This window comes from Triturus cristatus, chromosome 5_2 (assembly GCF_964204655.1).
Source record: "Triturus cristatus chromosome 5_2, aTriCri1.1, whole genome shotgun sequence".
NCBI classification, from domain to species: domain Eukaryota; kingdom Metazoa; phylum Chordata; class Amphibia; order Caudata; family Salamandridae; genus Triturus; species Triturus cristatus.
The window spans coordinates 413749904-413769884 of record NC_140588.1 but is presented as its reverse complement, the minus strand read 5'-3'; the positions used below and the strand labels follow the sequence as shown (position 1 = coordinate 413769884).

General features: G+C 44.1%; 1 protein-coding gene across 2 annotated transcripts in view; it reads right to left on the bottom strand.

Moving 5' to 3' along the window:
• TWSG1 (twisted gastrulation BMP signaling modulator 1) overlaps positions 1 to 15048 on the bottom strand; it is a 133818-nt gene extending 118770 nt beyond the window's left edge. The window contains exon 1 of one of the 2 annotated variants that reach the window (XM_085607329.1): positions 14911 to 15048. The gene's annotated coding sequence lies outside the window, so the exon portion shown is untranslated. Of the gene's footprint in view, positions 1 to 13608; positions 13870 to 14910 lie in introns of those variants that run through there. The other variant, XM_085607328.1, reaches the window with a different exon arrangement.
• Between the last annotated feature and the right edge of the window lie 4933 nt (positions 15049 to 19981).

Genomic DNA, 19981 nt, shown 5'->3' with positions numbered 1-19981 from the left:
GACCATTGTACATAGCATTCACAAGCATATTCAGTACATATGATCCTATTGTGTCGTCGACATTTCGATGCCGATCCCTGCCAGAGATACCGCGTCCTGCGATTCTGCAACCGGCACCACTTGAGCCGTGATCTGGACGGTTTCCTTGATAAATACGCGGGATGTCCTGATATCGACGCACCACTGATGGTCTTAATCTTTCTCTACCTGAACTACCTTCCCCGCTTTATGGACCAGCCTTGCATGAAAGGCAAGTTGTTTATAATTCCAAGACAAACAGGATTTATATATTTGTCCTGAAGATGATGCCATTTATTTTGTTTTTCGGCATCGAAACGTCGTCGACACAATAGGATCATATGTACTGAATATGCTTGTGAATGCTATGTACAATGGTCACTCAAATTATAATCAAGTCTGTTCACTGATTATAAGTATACAGACCGATTTGCTCGCTGTTGCCTATATTTGTTGTTTTATCTTGTTCACTGTAGGTCACAGGCTGTGCCCCCTTGACATTACTTTCTGATTTTGTGCATCGCCAAATAAATTCCTGTCCGGCTGGACAAAGGACATAAATACTATTTAGTTTGTGTCTATCCTTATCTTAATCCCCCACCTACTAGGGTCCACTGTTTTTTGTAATAAGTTAATGCCCAAGGTCCCTAGTGTATTACCTTCGGGTTCCCTTGTCTCTCATAACTATACTGTAGCTTAAGGCATTCTGAGAGGAAACGATGAACAAAATTGGAAAAACGGGCTGTGTCAGGAATCCCAAGGGACCCAAAAGTAGTGGTGGCAGCTGGTGATACACATGAACTTCTATTGTTCACAAGAACGTTTGTTTCCATTGCGTTAATGAAAGCAAAATGTTCAGTTGCGCTGTCCTGAGGTAAGAATATGCCACGGGTAAAAGATTGTAGGCCGTATATATCATGCATTTTACCATTTGCAAACGGCTCGATTCAAATCACTCCACTCTATGCAACTTCACTCTGTCATTCTACTCTGCAACACTACTCTCTACGCCACTCTACATTGATCCACTCTACGCCAATTCACTCTAAACCACTTTAATCTACTCTGCACCACTTAATCTCTACTCTGAAACCATCTACTCTATACCAGGGCACTCAACGCCACTCTGCCACTCCAAACTGTGCCACTCTATTCTACACCGTTGCACTCTATGCCACTGCACTCTACACCAATTCTCCCTACTCCAGTTTACTCAAAACCAATCCACTCTACACCACTGCACTCCATGTTAATCTACTCTGCACCACTGCACTGTACGTCACTATCCTCTACGCCGCTACATTCTAGGCCACTCTACAGGATTGCAATCTGTGACTTTACTCTGCACCACTGTATGTTACTGCAGTCTACACCAATGCACTTTACGCCACACTACTCTACACCACTGCACTCTATTCTGGAGCACTGAACTCTATGCCACTCTAATCTACTATGCACCACTGCACTGTACCCTATGCCACTTCACTCTACGCCTCTCAACTTTATGCCAGTGCACTATACCCCACTCTACTATACACCACTCCACACTTCTCCACAACACTTCATCTGCTCTACGCCACTGCACTCTATGCTGCGCCAATCGACTATGACACTGCACTCTACCTTGCACCACTATACTCTACCCTGCACCACTCCACTCTTCGCCACTGTTTTCTAAACCCCTGCACTCTACACAATTTTACTCAAAACCAATTCACCCTACGCCACTGCTCCTTCACCAACTAGTTTGCACCAAAGCACTTTACGCCAATATACTCTACAACATTCTACTCTATGCCACTGCATGCTACGTCACTCTACACCATTGCACTCTAAGCCACTCTATTCTACTCGGCACCACTATACTTTACGTCACTGCTCTCTGCCTCCCTCTACGACCCTGCACTCTGATACTCTACTCAGCAAGACTACACTCTAAACCAGTGCACTTTACTCACTCTATTCTACACCTCTGCACTCTTTCCTGCACTACTACACTCTACCAAGCCCCACTCCACTATATGCCACTTCACTCTACGCCACTCCTCCCAATGCCACTGCAATTTACTCTGCACCACTCTACTCTATGCCACTGCACTCAAAGCCACTGCACTCTATGCCAATCTACTCTGCGCCACTGTACTTTACGCCTCTTCACTCTAGGCCACTCTATGATGATCTGCTCCATTAAACTCTGCTCCACTGACACTCTACTCCACTCTATGCCACACCACTCTATAGCACTCTACGCTATTCTACATTACTCCACTCTACGTCGCAATATGCAACTCCCTTTATGCCACTTTACTCCACTCTATTCTTTGAAACACTACTCCAATCTATGCCACTCCACTTTGACAATCTACACTGCTGTAATCTATGCCACGCCCTCTACGCCACTCCACAACACCCCGACACTCAACTCTACGCCCTTCCACTCTGTGAGACTCTACTCTGTCCATGACACTCCACAACACTGTACGCTACTCCATGACACTCCACTTCACTCCTCTCCATGGCACTCAACGCTACTATATGCCACTCCACGCCACACTTCATTGTACCCAAGTTGTGAGTGTTCCTGCTTGGAGACAGCCCCATTGCTACTGGCTGTGAAAAGCATCCCTTTAAACAATGGCTGTGTCCAGACAGCAGCCTAAGAAGGCCACCCCAAACCTGTTCCGAAGTTTAAGACAGTGAATCCACATCCTGTCTGGAAAGTGTGCATATGGATGGTATCCAATCCATCGATTTTGTTCAAATCCCTTGTCCTTCTTGACCAAATAAACTAGTGCTCCACATAGAAATTGAAGAGCTCTTTGTTAACAGGTTCGTGTCTGCCCCACAGCCCGTCTCCCAGAGGTGAGGAGACATCCCTTGAAAACTGCACTTTCTGCTTGATGAGCGGAGGGACTCCCTAGTGCCTAGAAGCCTGCTGAGAGTGGGAAGCAGTGTGCCGGACCCTGCAAGAGAGACTCGGAAGGAGATGCCTCCACACCATGTTCCTGGTGTGTGGAGCACCCAGAGAAAGTAAACAGTATCAGAAAGCAAAGCCAGGAGCAACCTGTATCATGAGTGGATCTTCCAGTCCCAAAGATTGCAGTAAACCAAGTGCTGTCATGTCCATTTTCATCCACTACAGACGTGATTTTAGGGCTATCCACACCAGAAAAAAAAAGAAAGAAAAAAAAAAGACGTTGCCACTGTGTCAACCTTATCAGCCTGAGAGGCTGCCATTGTGAACCTGAGAGGCTTCAACTGTGCATCGTCTTTGTGAACCTGATCGGCTTGGGTGGCAGCACTTGCACGTCACCGCTATAAGTCTGATAGGCCAATGAGGCCATAACTGCTGGAGAAGCGGTGCCTTGACAACTGAAGCCGACATGTCGAGTTTCTCCAGTGACGTGAATGCCAGAGACAGAGGCGCACAAAGGCATTACGAGGCTTCACCCGCGGCTTAACCAAAAGGACTGAGATGAGCTCAGAGGAGGTTGAAAGAGAGTGTGAGACTTTCTTCTGAATGTATGCCGGGGTGGGAAAGAGTGACTGAGCTGCGCTTCTAAGTGCCATAGGGATAACAATTATATAATCGGTACGCATGCTAAATTCAGGTCTCAACCATCAGATACAGGGGTCTGTAGATCCTAGGATTACCTGAGTGGGGAGAAGATGCTGGTGCAGGATGGTGTAGTGCCTTGCAGATGTTGCTTAGAACCAATCAGAGAAAAAGTATTGTAGAGATGAAACTGTGATGGGCTCTAGGGAGGGTCTCTAATAGGAACCCATGGAGGGAGTGCTCTGGTGTCAGGCTGGTAACCACTGAGCAAAGGTTTTCCCTAGACACACCCTGTTGTGTCCCCCAAATTTGCTTTCCAGCGTTCCCCCCCCCCCCAATACATTTTCACTTATGCACCACTTTCAAGTGCATCACTGTCACCAACTCCAGGAGTCACTACCTTGGTTGGGTTAAGTCCTAAGGAGCCACCTGATAAGACAGTTGACCAATATCTGGTGTGGATCCTAACACCTGGGCAGTGAAGCAGGATAAATATAAAGATGTATGCTGTTCCTAGAGGGTGTGATTAGATAAAGAAGGCCTACAACGATCTATAAATCAGTGAAATCAGGAGAAACTTCCTCCTTTAGGAAAAAGACCCTCACACATCCAGCCAGCTAGATGTCATGCTTCATCATCAGGTCTGATCCGAATCGGGGCGGCGCTGCAATCCCCGATCGGCGCCCTTATCGGGGACTTTTGATGGAGATCTTTTTTCCTTTAAGCCGGTTGGTGTAGTGCGGGTGAGGGCCCTAAGTGTAGTGTGTTCTAATGAAACTTTAAAACTAGTAGTTGGGGCCCAAAATAACAACAGTTTAATAAGCAGGGTCCCACTCTTGACTAAAACCAAAAAGAAGCGCCTCCCTGCTGCAAGGTAGTAAGGTTGGCTCTAAAAAGGGGTCAACATGTTTCTTGCTATGGTTAATTAAACCGCAATTCATCAGGACCAAACAAAAAAAGTTCACACACTTACTGGTAGTGATAGCACCTATTTAGCACTTACCACTCTTACAGCACCCTAATAAGTGGTTACTTTAGTTGGAGAAAAACCTAAATGCACCCCATAGTGATGCGTAAGGGGCTCCAACGAATCAGGGCCAGACTATAACACTGAATAGTACAGTGTTTTCTTTCCTTGATGCAGGAAACGGCTACTCCTACCCTTCGTCCAGACCGATTCGAGCAGGATCCCACCATTTGCTCTAGACCCTGTCAACCAGTACTGGTATCCCAGTCAGTGGTGACCTGCAAGACATCACCCACTTAGACCTGACATAAGTATCTGAATGGCCAAACTAGAAGATGTGCTCCATAAATTGTGCCCCATGCCTAGTCAAGATTGGCTCGGACATGGGAATAACTAGTGAATCTGCCTACTAGTGGCTAACCGTCAGGTCAACCAAGTGTCCCATTTTTTAGGGGAGGGCCACCGACAATCGAACAGGGGGGGTGGCCCAGAGCAGTTCTGGGGACAAACAAGAGGATGGAACAACCACAGGGGTGGGAACACTCGGCGCACCAACTCACGGGTCCGTTTCTTTCTGCCAGAAACACATGGCGAGATCTCGACCCGCAGGCAAACATACAGATGGTGAACATACACATGGATACTCTAGTGATTCCCAATCCGTACCTCACTCCAACTAGTATTGGTCCAACCACTTCATCACAGATCCACAGAGACCCAGACATTTATGTTGTCGTTGCCCTTACTTTGCTTACAACACAGACCTGAGACATATGAGTCCACTCAGAGTCCGATGGTCATAGATACAGTTGGGGGGACAATGGAACGACAGGAAACTAATGATATTGCAATAGAAACCTTATGGTTGGATAATTCTGATACCATTTCCACCATAATCCCACAACCTAACTTTCCCGATGACACTTTGTCTGTTCCTCAAAATTATATCTGTTCTACAACGCCTCAAGAAATTTCTGATCCATTGACAGTTAGAACCTTGGATCCTAGAATTAATCTCTCTGATTACAGATTATCTATCGAGGAAAGGATGGTCCTTGCTAAAGGATTAACATTTGTTCCTACGACTGTTCCTGACTCCTTTAATGTTAAGGTTGAACTGCAACGTTTCTTCAGGAAAATCAGTTTGAAATATTACTTCAGTAAAAATGTCTATGTTCCAGCTGCAGCAGCTACACCATTCAGACCCCCCTCTACATTTACACCAAGTGCATATATGATGAGCGAGAAAATACTTGCATATGAAAAAATTGTCCTTGAAGAAATTATGGAGTTGATGGAGAAGAAGAAATATATAAAGTATAACATCAGCAAGCAGGAAAGACTGGCATTGTCCACATTGGGAACCAACGAGGCAATTGTGATTAAAGCCGCCAACAAGGGCGGGGCGGTGGTCCTGCAGAATACGCAAGACTATATTGCTGAAATGGAGCTCCAATTGGGAATCAGAGACAGTTATTGTCCTATACCAAGGGATCCCACGGCTGAGGTGAAATCACGGATTGAAAAGTTAACCATGGATGGAGTGGCAATGGGTTTCCTAAGTCAGCCAGAATGTGACTTTTTAAATAAAAAGGAAGCTAGGATTCCTACCATCTATACCCTTCCAAAAATACACAAGCGCTTAGAGAAACCGCCAGGTAGACCAATCGTCTCTGGTTGTGGGTCTATTTTGGAACCACTTAATCAGTTTATAGATCATTTTTTACAACCCTGGATACCTGAGACTAAATCATATGTGCATGATACTTGCTCATTATTCAGCTGTTGGAAGGACAACCATTTGACACTCAAACTCAATTGCTCGTCACATTGGATGTATCTTCGCTCTACACTTCTATTCCCCAGGCTGGGGCCCTCGAGGTGATTAGAGCTACCCTTGATAGGAGAATAAGACCCCATTGGATACCAACGGATTTCCTAATTGGCCTCTTGGAAATTGCAATGAAATGAAGCAATTTTATTACCAATGCAAAGGCGTTGCGATGGGGGCTACCTATGCGCTGAGCCTGGCCAATATCTTTATGGATGCATATGAGGAGGAACATCTTTACAGTCATCAAAATCCATTTATCAACCATATTATGGTTTGGAAACGTTACATAGACGATGTGATAATGATTTGGTCAGGCACTGAGGAGGAACTCAAGCGATTCCATGATTAGTTAAATACAAGATCGGGTGATATTCAATTCACCATGATGAATGACAACAAAACAACTGACTTCCTAGATTTAACATTTAAAGTTGATGATGGACAGTTGGTTTCTGATCTGTATCGTAAACCCACAGAGAGGAACACTCTCCTCAAATATGACTCCCACCACCCACGCAGCCTGAGGGACAACCTTCCATATGGTCAATACCTCAGGTTAAGAAGGAATTGTACACGCCGGGCTGATTTTTTCAAGGAAACGGAGATCCTTACTACTCGCTTAAAGGAGAGGGGGTATCCAACTGGCCTTCTGAAACGCGCACGGAAGCGCGCCTGGTATTGCCCAAGGGACCAACTCCTACAAGTGAAAGAGAGAACACCTAAAACGGAGAGTATTGCATGCGTGACAACATTCAATACTAAAAGTAACGACATCAAAAAGATTATGAAAAAATACTGGAATCTTGTTGCTAGTGAGCTTCCAACTACTGAGGAACCACTATTTGCCTTTAAATGGGGCAGGAGTGTTAAAGACAATGTTGTCAAGGCATACCTTGAGCCACCTAAACCTCTGGGACTCAGAGACCAACTGGGCCTACCTCCCATCATGGGCCACCACAAATGCGGCCATTGCAAAGCCTGTCTGTTGACAGTGGAGGGATCCTCTTTTACCTATCATAACAGAACATATAAATCACTGAGTTTCACAAATTGCAATAGTACCAATCTAATTTATGCAATAAGTTGTCCTTGTGACTTACTGTATGTGGGTCAAACCACACAAAAGATAAAAGCTAGGATACTCCAACACATGAGTCGCATCAGATGCAGAACGCAAGGGGCCCCTATGGTGGATCACTTTCTCTCGCAGAACCATCAGCCAGAAAATATTAGATGGTGGGTGTTAGAAAAAGTAAGTTCAGCTCCAAGAGGGGGGTCGATTACACGTAATTTAAAAAGAAAAGAATGTAGGTGGATACATTCCCTTAATACTGTCCAACACGGTTTGAATGAATTTGAAGAAACGTCCAGACAGATGGGGCAACTGTAATCCACTTCTTTTTGTCACCTTGATATACCCTCAGATTTATTGATACTACTTAAATATTGCCAGCCATTGATATTTACCTTTTTGATTAGGTTAGGCTATTGATGTGGACACTGTTGCATATTCTGTTTAGTTTCTTAGATGTATGTGGTGCACAGAGGATTTTAAGGTATGTCACCATCGTGCTCAATGTGCCTCACTTGCAGTGAGACTTTGAAACTTTATTGAAACAAACTTGTCTTTTACATGCGATTGGTTTACAAATTGGTTCATGAAAATGCTCAATGTGCCTCACTTGCAGAGAGAGTCTGAAACTTTATTGAAACAAACTTGTCTTTTACATGCAATTGGTTCACAAATTGGTTCATGAAAATGTCTTTGAAAGTATGTATCTTTCGTTCAATTTTGTTTTGTTTTTTTCCAACAAATACACTATGTGTAATAGCTGCATCATGTTGTCTAGAAGTACTTTGATACGTTCAGTCTGGCTTCTTGCCGCAATCCCTGTTGCTCAGTAACCATTACGGCATGCTTTCCGCTAATTTTTTATTGAGCACTAGACGCCTTACGTCAGCTAAGGACTGACGTGCTGATACGGCTCTCTATCGGCTGCTTGGTTCTCTGACGCGACCTCGGTTGCCTGGCAACTAACACGTCGCGTCTGACGTCTTACGTCATTCAGGGAGGTATAAGGATACTTACAAATAGTAGCTGGTTTGTTAGTTGCGTTTTAAACGCGGCTTTCCCACATTGACGAAAGGTGGCTGAATGGCAGGATTCAATACTGCTTTGATGCAATTTGTTGCTATTTTCGAAAGTGAGTCCGTGAGTAGCATGCCTAAGTTTGTTTCTTTCGATTGTTTTGCCGAGAATATTTAACTGAGCATGCGTCTGTTGTCTTTTGTTATAGACGCTGTTAGATTTTTCAAACGACATCTTTTCTAAATTGGATTTGACGGCTACTTCACACCCAACTGAGTCTCGTAGCCAAAAGTTTTCTTTTGGAGGTGAGCCATGACTAGGTTCTCAGTTACGCAATTCCTAGCACTTTCCCTCGTTGTCGAGTGTATGCCTCAGAACATCGAATTAAATATGCGTTTGAGTCTGCCTAGAGACTCCCACAATTAGCTCTTCGATTAGTCACATCCATATATTAACCATGGTAATTGCTTTACAAATTCAGTTTAAAAGCATTACCTGCTTTTGTTACCCCGGTGAGAAAAAAATACATTTTTAGCCTCTGATATACTGTGCGGCGTCCTTTGAGTAATTTGTTTATCCATTCATGGCCTTACTTGCTTTTGGATAAGGATGCTTGTATACCATTCACTTACCGTATGCGATTCAATTTACAAGGGGTCATGCGTTTCATGTAGTCCCCTCAACTGTTTCTTGAGCTTTTTCACACTATTGGTGGTGGTTGGATGATTAGTAAAATTAAATTTTAAGCAACTACCCCATGTATAAATTTCGATAGGTTTACTTTATTTAACCTTGATTTACAGAAATTCCATTGGATGAGTGATTCGGCTCTACAATGTGCGAATATTAGGCCGTCCTAGACTAACTGCTAGGTGAGTTATGGCCATTCATCTCCATCACCACATTTTTGTGGTATTTGGAACACATGAATTTCAGTATCAAGTATTATTTTTGACACGCACTTTACTTGCTCCTGCAGGTTGCCATTGTTTATTTTAAGTCCTGATGAAGAACCGCATGACGATTTAAGATCGCATATTTAGGGTTGAAACGTCGACAGCACCTAGGCCCAGTTCAAGACCCGGTTTCATAAAGAACTTGAGTCATCCTTGGAAACTGTACCATTGCTCTTCTCTACACTGGCCCGTTTTTACTTTGTATATAGAATTTTTCTACTCACTTTGTATATATTACGCACTAATTGTGTCACTTATGTCACTATGTCACTGATTCACAAATTCACTTTAATGCTTATAACTTTGGTAGCCTTGCTTTGCTAAAAAGAATTATATGGATGATAATATAAATGATGCAATTTATACATAAAGAATACCCTGTCACCCAGCAAATCTGATTCCATTGTGATTTATGTACTGTCACTGTTTATTTTTTCATGTGTTCCTCTTAAATATAATTCCTTTTATGATTATTTTCTTGTTGATTGATATATCTAGCTTCTTTTGATTCAATCGTAAACCAAAGTAATTGTGTTATCATACCCGACAGAACCATTGTACTTTATATAATATACTAGTGGCTCTGACCCTGCCTAATGCCAAAGTGTCCATATATTGGGTCAAAGAGGAGCCCGGCAGCTCCAAGTGGAGGGTCTCCAATACTATCAAGGTTTTTCCCCCAAGGGAGATCTTCAATTTCTTCTGTCTCCCACAAACAAAGGAGGACCAGGATAGAAGCAAGTAATGCATGGGGACCTCATGGGCAGCATCTGTCAGATACAGAAGCCAAATCTAAACCTCTCTGGTTGTTTCCACCACAATCATAATCTCGCTCAACAACCACACTCCTAGAAGAACACACCAGTCAACCCTGCACATACTGGTACTCACTCTGGACTGGTTTCAGGACCATCATTTCCTTCTGACAGGCCATACAGTGTGCTTCCTAATAAGTGAATGATTGAGATTGTATTGCTTGATTAAAATAAATAAATGAATGAATAAAAGCATTCTTGAAAAAACATTTGTCGAATTCTTACATTTTCTCTTATGGCTCCTATTCTAAAGCGGGCTGTTCATACAATAAAAGTGAAGTTGTGCTGGGCAAGTTTTGGGAAATATGACTATTCCACGTCTTCATGGGCCCTCGATGACCTGAAAGTGCAGGGCCCAAGCTCCTTTGCCTTACGGCAGGCACAAAATGGATTTGTTAACCGCATTGCTAATTTCTGCCAGGGCCAACTTCATAAACTTGAGAAATCGAGAGGTAAACTGGTCGGAGGTGCAATGTAAGCCGGCTTCTACTGCTGAATTACATGTTCGAATGTTTAGGCCTTTGAATATACGTTTCACCCAGAAAAGTGCTTCCTTTTGGGACCTTTCCCAGAAGCCTGCAAAACAGCACTTCTACTGCAATCACTCTGCACACTTAACATATATATCAGAGAACATAGCGCTAGAAATAACAGTCTTCAAAACACTGAAAATTATATGGCTACAAACCAGCTACTCTTACATGTATCGGGCCACGGGCAAGGAGGTGTTTATCTCCCCGCATAACCACTCGAGTTTGGACAAATGTTTGGTCAAAAATTGCACCATCATTACTTGTCTGTGTCTTCTAGAAAAAACATGGCCAAGATGGCTCCAAAATATGAAGAACTGTAATGTCAATCATGACAGAACTCTGGACGGCCTGTCAATGGCACACCCACTTTGTAGGCCGACTGACTCCAAGTAAGGGTCTACTAAGTATTTGAAAGGACTCACACAAACCTGTGTTGATCTGGCTAACCCCTCCTAACAAACGTCACTCCAATGTCCTAAATCACTCCATCAACTCCAAATTACTGTCAACTACACCATAAAAAGAAGGCGGCCCGCTCAGGAAAAGCCCAATCCGTTCTAGTCCACAAGTTCAAGGAGTACTGTGCTGTCCTCAAAGAATTCAGGACCCACCCCTTACCAGAACTACTTCCACCCTCAGGCAGCTGGGCACCGAACCAGCAGTCACTACCCAGGGGCAATACAGCACGTTCATTACACATACTCAATTACATAAACATAAATAAAGGATATCAAAAAGTAAAGCGAGATGGCTTCAAGTAGGTGGCTTCTATGGCAAATTACATGTTTCAAATGTCTTTATGTCTGTGATATATAGCAGAGTAAAACACGCATGCCAAGCTTCCATAATGATTGATGTGTATGTGAAGGAAGCTACACCCCAAAATGAAACAATTGTGTTCTGTATCAGATGTCTGCATCACGCTCAGTCATCCATATCAAACCCCAGGGTCGGATTGGCAGGGCGGGCAATCTGCCATTGCCAGAGGGGCCTATGGCAAATGCCAGCTGGTCGGCTGTTTTTTTTAGCTGCAAGTAAACTCCCAACATTTGTCTTGGTTGTTGGCACACAACCCGAAGCGCTGCTGCAGGAGAACAGCCGATGTCAGACCTCAGTATGACCAAGTACAGACCCTGGGAGCTTAGTGTCATGTGCAGTAGGGCAATGGACCAAACTGAGCCGGCACAGCATGCGGTGGGTCTCCTTCCTTGAGCGGGGCAATGAAGCCTCAGGGAGTGGCATGCGGTTTTTGAGCATCACAGCTAGCACTAATGCTACGTGTGGTGGAGTGAAAGGGGGTTTTGCGTGCAAGGAGACATTACAGATGGCAGCCATTTAAGAGCCTCTATTTTTGTCTCCAGCAGCAGACAGATGAGCATCAGGTGTTTGCTGCCACCTTGTCATCTTCAAAACTACGAGGGCCCCTCATTTTCAATTGAGAGAAAATAAGGCTGGAAGTCAAACTGAGCAAAAAGAAAACTTTTTGGACAACGCACAGCAATTGTTTTTTGACAAAATTACTGTGAAACACATTCATCCTGGGACAAAATGACAAAGGGAAGGGAGTAACAAAATGAAATGAGTGACAAAAAGAAAAGTGAGGCATGCAGCGTGAAGAAAAATAACAAAAAGAAGTAAAGAGAAAAGGAAAGAGATGAAAATAATTCCACCGATACTAATTAATCTAAATGTTATGAAAATTAATAATCCACAAGTGTGGGCCACTTTTTCATTTGGTGCCAGGGTTTAATTTTGTTCCTCATCCAACCCTGTCAACCCCTTCCTATTTGGATAGCGTTCTCCAAATCAGTCTGGCACTGAAGCAAATATCCGAATATGCCCGAACTAGTTTTTCTGGATTGGTGAAAAATTTATTTTGAGCCATGCATAATAATTGTTTTCATATTGAGTTTTACGATAATCGGCCGTGAACCCTCTATAATCCGTTTTATTAGGATTGTGTGCAACGGGTGAATTAATGTAAATGTCACTTCCTGTTTACAAAAACAAATACTATAATTTCAAGATTCATGAACTGCTGCACAAGGGCAATCATGTTCAGAGCCAAAAAGCAGCGGTAACAATTTTTCAGAAACGTTTGAAGAGTTAACGTTTTCTGTTTTTTTTTTTTTTAACCACTGGATCCTCAGTTCACCCTGGAATGCTTAGAAGCCCATCTATGTCTTAGAGAGTCATTGAAGAACGAAAAGAAGGGCACGTTTAGACATTAAACGGAAAGTGAGGCCGGGCCCACCAAGTGACGATTTTTAACTGTCATTCATCTTTGACAGGAGAGAAGAATTTTTTTATTTTATAACCAAACTTTCATCCCCTTCTCCGTATACTTGGTATCAGTACGAAGAAGCTGTTGGCTATTCAATTTACCGCATTCTGGAAGAGTTGAAGTCTTTATTGAGACGAGGGAACTTGATTTTGAATGAGATAAACATGGCCCATTGTGTGAGAGAAACTTGGCCCTCTGAAACAAGACAACATTCTGCAATGTGGACTGTGGAAAACAACATTATATTGCATATCAAATGTTATTACAGCCGAACTTGCTGGTTGATTAAGGATTTTTTCCAAGTATAACTTATATACACACGCGTTAATAAGGTCCACCTTTTCTGCTCTAAATCTTGCAAAACGAGGGTACACATTTAAAATCGTTGCCGAGTTGAGAAAAGGACCTTACGATGCAAATGTTTGAGTTTTAAGGGCGATAGAGATTTCTAAAATTCGCGGGCATGGTGTTTCTCCGTGTTGTTTGTTGCCAGGGTGTAAACAACGCGCTGTTGCCCGCTTTACAAGAAAAAGTCCTAAAGTGCAGGGGAGTTTACCTTGTCGCTGACCGGCCTGGCCCTCCGCTCCTCCTCAGTGGCGAGCTTTCTCTTTTCCGCCGTGCCTCACACCGAGCCAGGAGTCGCACTTCCTTCGTGCCTGCCTGGTCGGATCCCGGAGGCGTGTTTTGGGGAGGCAGCCTCAATACCTCCGCCCGAATGCAACATCGGCTCACGAAAGCAGCAGCATCGCAGAGCTGCCCGAGCGAGCTTAAAGAGACACTCGCTTCACTGCGCGCTCCGTGTTGCAAAGCCCACGGCTCCCCCCCTCCTCCGCCGACAAACTTTAAGAAATCCAGGAATGCTGCCGATTTCATCTCGGTCGTTAAGAGCCCGCAGCGTCTCAGAACCAGCTTGCTTTTTTTTGTCATGCCATAAGCATGCGCTGTACAGGGGTGTACGTGATTTAATGCAATATTCTGAAGAGGGCAAGGTGGGGTTCGCTCACTTATTAGTGCCACAAAAACGCCAGTGTTTCCATAGGCGAGACGCCGATTTCCAAAGAAAACATTAACATCTGGTTTGAAAGGAACAAGTTTCGGCTTTTTGTGTGTGAATATTTTCGCCATCTGCTGGGCACTGCAGGAAAAACTTATTTATGCAACATGACTCGTATTTGGCAAATTAGTTTGTGGTATGAAACGTTTTAAATTGGCTGTCACTGTTTTTAAGTGCATCACACAAGTATTTACGTCGTTTCTAAGCGCAGTACAGGACTGTCGGCTCTATTATCTAGTTTAACGGTACTGAATTTAACGACCAGGCTACATTCAAAGGTGAGACGGTTTTGCTAAGATCCCATAGGATGACGAAAAAGGTAGCCGAAGAGGTCATCTGTGAGTCATCTTCCCGGTAAGACACTTCATTAATACATGCCATCAAACAACTCCACTGTGAAGGCCTTTTCCTTGCGTCAGCTAAGTATATATATGTTCGTTTGATTTGGTGAACATTAAACCATTAAAAAACCCTCAAAAATACATATACAAACAACCACTCCATAAACATATAAATCACCATGAGGGAAACATACAATTATTCAAATATATATCATCTTGTATATGAATAATGAGAATACGTGATTGGTAAATAGTAACAAGCAGGGTCGAACTGGGACAAAAATTTGACCAGGACACCAAAATAAAAGTGGCCCAGATTAGCGTGCAAGAGAGATGAAAAGTGGCCCGCATTTGCAAACCAGAGCAGTGTTGAACTTGTAAAGACATACTGTATGGGTATTGCTGCAGTCTAATGCTTGTGACAACAATATCATTGAAATCAACAGGAAAAAAACCGGCCCACCTGGCCATAAAACACGCCAACAAACTGCTAGATTAAATGGCCCAGACTTCTGAGACAAGCCCGTCGGGCACTGCCTGATTTCCATAGGCCTCAGACCCTGGTAACAAGATACATCCATTGGCTGGTGTGTGGAGTGACGCACACACATATTCTTGTAGGAATATCACAATGGCTGTGACAGGATTTTGGGACGGCCCTTATCTGAAAGCTGATCGGAGAAGGTGCCCGCCCCCATTGTGTCTTAATGGTCCAATCCAAAGATCTGCTCCTGTCCTAAACAGCAGAGCATTGTCATTCCGCGGAGGGGTGGGAGTGGGGCATAGCACAGGTATGCTAAACACCATTCTTTGCATTTTTCTCTAAATTGGGCGCTTCCTCGATTAGGTCCAGCTGCGAACGATAAGCACCCGATAATCCACTGGAAGAGGCCAATTGGTAGACCAAGGGGGGTTGAGACTTGTGATTTCAGTCTGTTGCGAGGGTGGGCTTTGGCCAGTCTCAGGCCAGCTGCTTTGGATACATAATTCTGCCGCCTCTTATTACAGCCTTGTAAACTTGAATGTAGCCCCTTAATCTCCGCTCCCCTGCATCGCCTCTTTGTGTGGAGAGGACGCTACTCAACGTGCAGTGTTAATTACGAACAGGCCGGTCAAACCTGAAGGTGAATGACGTGTGTGTTCTGCTCTGGGTAGGATGTCCACAATAATCAACGTTGTCCTAGTGCCTCCACCTGGGTTTTAGCCTGCACAGCCCCTCATCATCCCAGTCCGACTACCTCAGGTTCTAGGCACTAAACTCCTTTAAGAGGATATAATAAGGGGAAAGTCACTAAAAAGGCCTGTATTTTTTTCTTAATACAAGCTCGTTATGACGGCAGAAGTGGTGATGGTGATTCGTGTAATTGGAGGGTGAGAAAATCACTTCTCTGGTCAATACTGGGGCCATCACTAATGTCTCTAGACTGATGCAGAAGTAAACACGCCTCGTGCAGCAATAGTTCGTAAATGTGGAGCGCTATGGGAACGGCACACCTCTTCCCTGCAAGGGGCACATTAATACCACGCTCTCCCCCGAAAGGCATTGTGGGAAATTCTATACCTAGGTCATGGAAGGGAGTGCTGAGGCTAGGGACTTGGTGATCTTCCGATCGCTGTTAAATAGGGCCTATTAGTTCAGCTGTCTCATAGTGAGGGTTGCGGTATCGTCCGACTGGTGATGTGAAAATAGCCCCAACGCTTTTTGAATGCATGCTGAATGGCAGATTAAACTGCACTTTAATATCTCTGTGATACCTGCCGCTCGCCATTTTCTGTGGCATATTTCTCTTCAACATTCAGCAGAAGGTGGAAGCACAAACCAGCAGCCAGGGTCGGATTGGGATCACAATTTGGCCCGGGCACTGACGAAAAAAGTGGCCCACATTCGCAGGCGTGCCCATTCATGAAACACACAAGGAATGTAAGTGGGAGGATATTGTTCTTGGGAAGGACACAGGGCTAAGGTGACAATGTCCTACAAGCTGAGCAACTGAAAAACAGCGAGGCCCCTTTCCATTACAAAATTATTCCTCAGCCCTCCAGTGCAGGAGCACCTGAAAAATAGCGAGGCCCCTTTCGCTTAAAATATTACTCACCAGTCCTCCAGGGCAGGAGCACCTGAAAAGCAGCGAGGCCCCTTTATATTACAAAATTATTCCCCAGCCAGTTCCCAACATCACCTGGCCCCCACAGCAAGACCCATTCTTCCTCGCCCACTATGCTCTGAATGAGAAAGGCTGTGGGCGAGGTGTTAATGCAAATACTGTTTCAGGGCTGTGTGGGCCCCAGGGGGCCGAGGTGAACATGGCTCAATGGCTTGAGCAACACCTGGCCCCCTGCGAGGCCCATTCTTGCACACAATCACCCCTCCCCAGCCCACTATCAGTGTGATTGCTTGTGGCAAGACAGAGGGTCAAGGAGAGGCCACAACTGATCAATGCAGAATGGCCGCACAGCGAGGCTGCTTTCCTCTCCCTGTCGAGTGCTCTCTGTGGACTGGGAAAGGGGAAAAAAACGACCCACATAGGGCACTGAGACACCGGCCCTTCAGCCAATGCCCAAGTGCCCGCAGTACCAATCCGTCCCTGTTTCAGCCTACTGCAACAGGAGATAATGAGCCAGTGGTAGGGGCCCACTCCAAGGGTTTCTCCTCATCTGCTGACATTTTCAGAAAGCGATACAGAAAGTAATCCAGGGTATCTCAAATTGGCTCGTCGACGGCGACGCCATTTTGTTATTTAGTAAGAGCACACACAAACATGATGGCACTCTTGTGAAAGCGAGCTGTGCACTAGCAAATAGCAACTTCACACTTAATGAGAAAAAATGTGATTTTTGTCACCCTTCTTTGCATTTATGGACACATTTTCTTCTTTGAGAGTAGGGGGCTTGAAGAAAGAGGAGGAGCTAATGTCAGAACCTGTTCCACAAACTCTCCAGTCATTCCTGGGAATTTACATTTATTGTGCCATCCAGGACTTAGTCTCAATCAGTCCTCATTTTACAGATATCACAAAGCTGAATTGTATTATTCAGAGTTGAGTCAATTCAGGACCGGGAGACAACCTGCCTGGACAGGGTTCTGTTGTGGCCGGTTCTGATGGACCCGAAGCTCACTCTTCTCCATGTCACTGACAATCTAGGTGGTAATATGTATAAACTATCACTCTTTAAGAAAATGAACCACTGCATGAGCTTGAAAGTAGCAGTTTATAGAGCGAGAGGCTGCCCACAAAAGCACCCCAAGTGATTTCAGGCATGGGCGGGCTATCGGGGCATTGAGTTGGAACATGTTCATTCCATGTATCAATTGGTTCATGATGAAGTCCAGACATTCTTGGGCCTAGGGCGGGTTGGGTGGATGTGGAATGAGCGATTTATTATTTGGGTTTCTTCAGTGTTTTTTGATGGAGTTTGGGTGGGGGGTGGGTGTGATTGTACAGGTATTTGTTTTCCTTTTCACCTTTTTTCTTATTGTTTCTTTGTAGTAGATAGGCCTATTGGAACCTGTTTCTTGTCCAAATTCCCCCCAAAATAAAAACTGTTTTAAAAAACAAAAACAAAGGTTAATTGTTGGTGTTGTCCCCGAAGTGCCACGATCTTATTAGGGTGCGGATTGCGGAAGCAAACAGCATGTCTTATTTTGACCCTGTATAAGGCTTTGAAGTCATTATTGATGCCAGAACGGATAACAAGAATCTGGCTCTGACTCACCATTAGACATTGCAGAAGTCTGCTCAAGCACAAGGAGGCATGCTCTCAGGATGAGGAGAGCTTGGCTGTTGTTTGGGCACTTCCACTTGATCCTCGATGGCAAAGATTCTATTGCAGTAATTAATCCTTAGGCCCTTTTCAACATTTCTACCTACCCAGGAGGTCTTAGCCTGTCTCATGCTGAAATGTTGGGGCTGAGGCTCGAGGATCATTGTTTTCACTTAGTGCAGAAACCTGAGAAGGAACACAACCCAGCAAACGTTTTGTTAAAGTTTCCTTTGCCTTCCACGTCTATATATATCTTGGCCCAAGTTTGTCCTTTTGCCCTGAGTAATAGTGACATCATCAGATAACCACTCAAGGAACCCACACTGATTGCAGTGACTGCGCTACTCCAAACTCAGTGATGCAGTGACTTCAACAGAGTCACGAAAATTCATTCATATGCAGTCACCTCAGGGAGCTGAAGCCATTCTGTCAAGTACAAGGTGAGCTGGGGCGTCTTTGAAATGTACAAGGATGGGGTTGTACAATATCCCATATAATCAGTGCTTAATTTGTAAAAAACATAAGTACCAGGGCTGTCGTCAGGAGGCCACTGCAGCTTGCACAACATATTGTCCCTGCCATGCATGTCAATGTTAGTAACAACACAACTATTAATCATCACACTCCTACAAGTGTGACAATTTGGACTATTTCAAGCCTCCAAAGTCATAAGAATGGCTTGGGCCGCAGGTAATTGTAATTTTTAATGGCTTCTGAATTAACAATTACCTGTTTTTATGGTCATCTCGAAATTAGCCACACAGCACCACCTTGTGGCAGACTGTTTCAAGCGCCGGTGTTCACAATTAAGTGCAGGTGCCAAGCACCAGAAACCACCGGCTCAAATTAAGCGCTGCATATAATACAAATAAGCATGCACTACACTTGCACAGAGGCCATGCAGATGTCCTACTCACACATTAGATACAGAATCAGTCTTTCATGAAATGCAATAGGCTCATGAACACAAAAAAATTCTGAACATTGACATGTAAATCCTTAGCGGGTTATATGGAGTTTGATTTAGCAAAAAAGCACTCCTATGTTTATGTTTAGGATTTGTAAAGCACATGGCTACCCGAGGGCTTCCCCGTGCTGGTGAGTGCTGGACTGGGTGACAATGCTTGGTAAACAGGTTACTGGGGGAACAAACAGGTGTTGAGTTTTTTTTCTAAAGATGAGTTCATCTTCCAGTAGTCTTATTCTGAGTGGCAGACCATTCCATAAATTTGGGACCAGGTGTGCAAACGAGCTGATGCCCCATCTCGTTCTTTGCACTCTGCACCAATGTCACTGTTCACGAGCAATTTTGATAATATACACAGGGGACATTTTGCACCATTTTCAGTGCTCGTGTAAACTGGTCAAAATACATGGGGGCATATAACACAACCCCTAGTGTCTGTGTAAATGAAGCCTAAGCCTTGGCACATTATAGTCACAAATGGCCTGACACACTCAATGCCACACTGGAACATATAGAGTTTAACTTGGCAACAAATCACTTTGCACCATTTTTTGTATTTGTGGACAACGGATTAAAAACAAATACAAGACACACACAAAACACACTCGGAGGTCGGCATGGCCAGAGCCCATGCTTTGGTAGATTATAAATATACTTTGACAATATGTAGTGTTTTTTTTCCAGAAGTGTCATCACTTTCCTAAGCGTTACCTCAATGGTGAAATTACTAGTAGACTTACCTCACTGGTAAATTTACTAGTAGTGCAATGTTATGGATGGTAACTTTTGGAATTTTAATCACAAA